Raw genomic sequence first — 5,706 nt, 5'->3', positions numbered from 1 at the left:
AATTACATATTACAGGTCGACGAAACTGGTCAAACTAAGTGCAGAATCAATCTTCAGGATGTTATAATCATACAGATCGAATAGTATTCCAACCGGGCCATCCATGTTCATCTGGGGCTGATTGGAACAGACGAAGCACTCCAACGCATACGCGCCTTCAAGCACCTGAATCTTTTGCGACACTTTAGCACTTTCCTTCCCATTAGGTCAAAGTTCACAGCAAATGCTCCATTACACTTTCTACTGAATGAGGACATCTAGTGGAAGACATAGGAAGTGTTTCCAGATTCATAACTTGTTGGGAAGGGAGGGAGCGATGACGTCAAAGTTGCCCAACTTTCAGGATTTCAAAACTAGTTTGCAAGATTGCCTGCCCTGTGAGTTCTGTTATACTCACAGACATAATTCAAACGGTTTTAGAAACTTCAGAGTGTTTTCTATCCAATATGAATTATAATATGCATATATTAGCAATTTAGGACAGATTTTGATGCAGTTCACTATGGGCACGCAATTCATCCAAAGGGGAAATACTGCCCCCTATCTCTAACAGGTTTTAATGCAACCGCTGTGTCAGATTTGTTTTAAACGTTACGGAAAAAGCCTAACATGCAATAATATGAGACGGGGCGCTCAGACGTAAAAGTATTTCTCCGCCATGTTGGAGTCAACAGAAATACGAAATTACATCATAAATATTCCCTTACCTTTGATGATCTTTCATCAGAATGTAGTGCAAGGAGTCCTAGTTACCTTCTCTATTCCATTATCTCTGAGGGATGGGGGGATCAAAACTAACATATGGAGTTGTTTTAAAGAATAATGATACTAATTGGTAATACCAAGGAATATTTAGCTATTTGATTTAGAATTTTAAGATATGAAAAGAAACATGTTTAAAAATGATGGGATGGAAATGTAACTTGGCATTACTGCTATTAGCCCATAGAAACACATTGAATAACAGATAGTCCTTACTGCTATTAGCCCATAGAAACACATTGAATAACAGATAGTCCTTACTGCTATTAGCCAATAGAAACACATTGAATAACAGATAGTCCTTACTGCTATTAGCCCATAGAAACACATTGAATAACAGATAGTCCTTACTGCTATTAGCCCATAGAAACACAATGAATAAATCAAATCAAATCAAATCAAATCAAATCAAATCAAATTTATTTATATAGCCCTTCGTACATCAGCTGATATCTCAAAGTGCTGTACAGAAACCCAGCCTAAAACCCCAAACAGCAAGCAATGCAGGTGTAGAAGCACGGTGGCTAGGAAAAACTCCCTAGAAAGGCCAAAACCTAGGAAGAAACCTAGAGAGGAACCAGGCTATGTGGGGTGGCCAGTCCTCTTCTGGCTGTGCCGGGTGGAGATTATAACAAAACATGGTCAAGATGTTCAAATGTTCATAAATGACCAGCATGGTCGAATAATAATAAGGCAGAATAGTTGAAACTGGAGCAGCAGCACAGTCAGGTGGACTGGGGACAGCAAGGAGTCATCATGTCAGGTATTCCTGGGGCATGGTCCTATGGCTCAGGTCCTCCGAGAGAGAGAAAGAAAGAGAGAATTAGAGAGAGCATATGTGGGATGGCCAGTCCTCTTCTGGCTGTGCCGGGTGGAGATTATAACAGAACATGGCCAAGATGTTCAAATGTTCATAAATGACCAGCATGGTCGAATAATAATAAGGCAGAACAGTTGAAACTGGAGCAGCAGCACAGCCAGGTGGACTGGGGACAGCAAGGAGTCATCATGTCAGGTAGTCCTGGGGCATGGTCCTAGGGCTCAGGTCCTCCGAGAGAGAGAAAGAGAGAAGGAGAGAATTAGAGAACGCACACTTAGATTCACACAGGACACCGAATAGGACAGGAGAAGTACTCCAGATATAACAAACTGACCCTAGCCCCCCGACACATAAACTACTGCAGCATAAATACTGGAGGCTGAGACAGGAGGGGTCAGGAGACACTGTGGCCCCATCCGAGGACACCCCCGGACAGAGCCAAACAGGAAGGATATAACAGATAGTCCTTACTGCTATTAGCCCATAGAAACACATTGAATAACAGATAGTCCTTACTGCTATTAGCCAATAGAAACACATTGAATAAACAGATCCACTACATGGAACAACAGATAGTCCCAAAAATTAAAAGGACATTTGTCATGAAGTGTTCTATACCTGAGAGATAGAAGTAAGAACCCCTTATTTAAGGCCCTTATTTAAGGCACTAAACTATCTCCATATATACTTGAATGCATTCTTTTTTACTGGTACCGGGACCTTCAGATGAGTCTTGTAGCCCAAACCATACGGACGCTACAGACAGAATTGGCAGAAGAGGCTGTACCGCCGTAAGACGTGTTGTGAGAGTCTCCATCGTGTTCGTGAGAGTCTCATCTTTTCCACAGAGTCATAATAGTTTTTGTAGGCCAAACGCTTCAGACATTTCCGTGGGAAGAACTATTTTTTTTTTTCGGGATGTCTCCTGCTCTGACAAACACCGCTCTTCCACACTGGAAGGTCGATATCAACGGTGAGAAACAATATAAATATAAATAAATATAAACAATTGATAGCTTTAGTTGGAATTGACACATTTAGATGGGAATGTTTATATTATTTTTATTTTAATTGTAGGCTTAAAGGGTTGAATGCAAATGGTCTATTTTGACAATACACTCTGGAAACACGATGCAGTATAACCTTATTTTCAGAAGGAGACTCTTGATACCCATTTGAATGGTTTCTTTAATGCGTTACAAACCAGGATGCTTGAAGCTTAAAGTAGCTGTGATTACTTTTAAACCGCTCTGCTTTACAGTTCAGTAGCTTAAAAGGAGTGTACTAACTCAACAGCAGTTTATGCTTTGGTCAATTGGTCTCTGGTTCTTTTCAATTTCAATCACAGTTATTTTAGGGATCAGCCTCTGCTGAGCTGCAAGATGATGCACTCACAAACTGGCATTCATATATAGATGTTTCTCCTATAATCACAAAATGTAATGAGAGACAGAGAGAGAGAGAGAAAGATGACGAGAGAGAGAGAGAGAGAGAGAGAGAGAGATGTTAAAACACTGTATATATATATAATATGACATTTGTAATGTCTTTATTGTTTTGAAACTTCTGTATGTGTAATGTTTACTGTTAATTTTGATTGTTTATTTCACTTTATATATTCACTTCATATATTATCTACCTCACTTGCTTGGGCAATGTTAACACATGTTTCCAATGCCAATAAAGCCCTTGAATTGAATTGAATTGAGATGATGAGAGAGAGAGAGAGAGCAAGATGACGAGACAGAGAGAGAGAGAGAGAGAGAGAGAGAGAGAGAGCGAGAGAGAGAGGGAGATGACGAGAGAGAGAGACAAAGAGAGAGAGAAAGAGAGACAGAGACAGAGACAGAGACAGACAGACAGACAGACAGACAAACAGACAGACAGACAGACAGACAGACAGACAGACAGACAGACAGACAGACAGACAGACAGACAGAGACCCCACCTGACTGCAGGTGACAGCATTCCCTCCCCCATATGCCCCCCACAACTACGACAACATAACCAACAAAAACGGGTTACAACTCCTGCAGCTCTGTCGCACGCTGGGTATGTACATAGTCAATGGTAGGCTTCGAGGGGACTCCTATGGTAGGTACACCTATAGCTCATCTCTTGGCAGTAGTACTGTAGACTACTTTATCACTGACCTCAACCCAGAGTCTCTCAGAGCGTTCATAGTCACCCTACTGACACCCCTATCAGACCACAGCAAAATCCCAGTCTACTTGAACAGAGCAATACTCAATCATGAGGCATCAAAGCCAGAGGAACTGAGTAATATTAAGAAATGCTATAGATGGAAAGAATGCAGTTTGGAAACCTACCGAAAAACAATTAGGCAACAACAAATGAAATCCCTTTTAGACAACGCCTTCACTATGGTGAATCACAAAAACCATCCAGAAATACACTACGGAAATAGAAGGAACAGAACATCAGAAATCAGCTCAATGTAATTGAAGAATCCATAGAATCTAACCACTTCTGGGAGGATTGGAACACACTGAACAAACAACAACATGAAGATTTATCAAAAATGGAGATGTGTGTATAAACCACTTCTCCAATCTTTTTGGCTCTATAACAAAGAACAAAGAGCAAAAACATATACATGATCAAATACAGATCTTAGAATCAACTATTAAAGACTACCAGAACCCACTGGATTCTCCAATTACCTTGAATGAACTACAGAACAAAATACAAACCCTCCAACCCAAAAAGGCCTGTGGTGTTGATGGTATCCTCAATGAAATGATCAAATATACAGACAACAAATTCCAATTGGCTATACATAAACTCTATAAACTCTTTAACATCATCCTGAAATACTTGGTAATATACACACATTTGACCCCAATAACTACCGTGGCATATGTGTCAACAGCAACTTTGGGAAAATCCTCTGCATTATCATTAACAGCAGACTCCTATATTTCCTCAATGAAAACAATGTACTGAACAAATGTCAAATTGGCTTTTTACCAAATTACCGTACGACAGACCATGTATTCACCCTGCACACCCTAATCGACAAACAAACAAACCAAAACAAAGGCAATGTCTTCTCATGCTTTGTTGATTTCAAAAAAGCCTTAGACTCAATTTGGCATGAGGGTCTGCTATACAAACTGATAGAAAGTGGTGTTGGGGGTAAAACATACGACATTATAAAATCCATGTACACAAACAACAAGTGTGCGGTTAAAATATGCAAAAATCACACACATTTCTTCCCACAGGGTCGTGGGGTTAGACAGGGATGCAGATTAAGCCCCACCGTCTTCAACATATATTTCAACAAATTGTCGAGGGCATTAGAACAGTCTGCAGCACCCGGCCTCACCCTGTTTGCTGATGATCTGGTGCTTCTGTCACCAACCAAGGAGGGCCTACAGCAGCACACAGATCTTATGCACAGATTCTGTCAGACCTGGGCCCTGACAGACCTGGGCCCTGTCAGACCTGGGCCCTGTCAGACCTGGGCCCTGACAGTAAATCTCAGTAAGACCAAAATAATGGTGTTCCAGAAAGGTCCAGTCACCAGGACCACAAATACAAATTCCATCTAGACACCGTTGCCCTAGAGAACACAAAAAACTATACATACCTTGGCCTAAACATCAGCGCCACAGGTAACTTCCACAAAGCTGTGAATGATCTGAGAGACAAGGCAAGAAGGGCATTCTATGCCATCAAAAGGAACATAAAATTCAACATACCAATTAGGATCTGGCTAAAAATACTTGAATCAGTCATAGAGCCCATTGCCCTTTATGGTTGTGAGGTCTGGGGTCCGCTCACCAACCAAGAATTCACAAAATGGGACAAACACCAAATTGAGACTCCGCATGCAGAATTCTGCAGAATCCAGAAAAGAGGCGTTCAATTCTATAACCACCTAAAAGGAAGCGATTCCCAAACCTTCCATAACAAAGCCATCACCTACAGTGAGATGAACCTGGAGAAGAGTCCACTAAGCAAGCTGGTCGAGGGGCTCTGTTCACAAACACAAACACACCTTACAGAGCCCCAGGACAGCAGCACAATTAGACCCAACCAAATCATGAGAAAACAAAAAGATAATTACTTGACACATTTGAAGGAATTAACAAAAG

Source organism: Oncorhynchus clarkii, chromosome 11 (assembly GCF_045791955.1).
Source record: "Oncorhynchus clarkii lewisi isolate Uvic-CL-2024 chromosome 11, UVic_Ocla_1.0, whole genome shotgun sequence".
NCBI lineage: Eukaryota > Metazoa > Chordata > Actinopteri > Salmoniformes > Salmonidae > Oncorhynchus > Oncorhynchus clarkii.
This window is presented reverse-complemented; position numbering follows the sequence as displayed.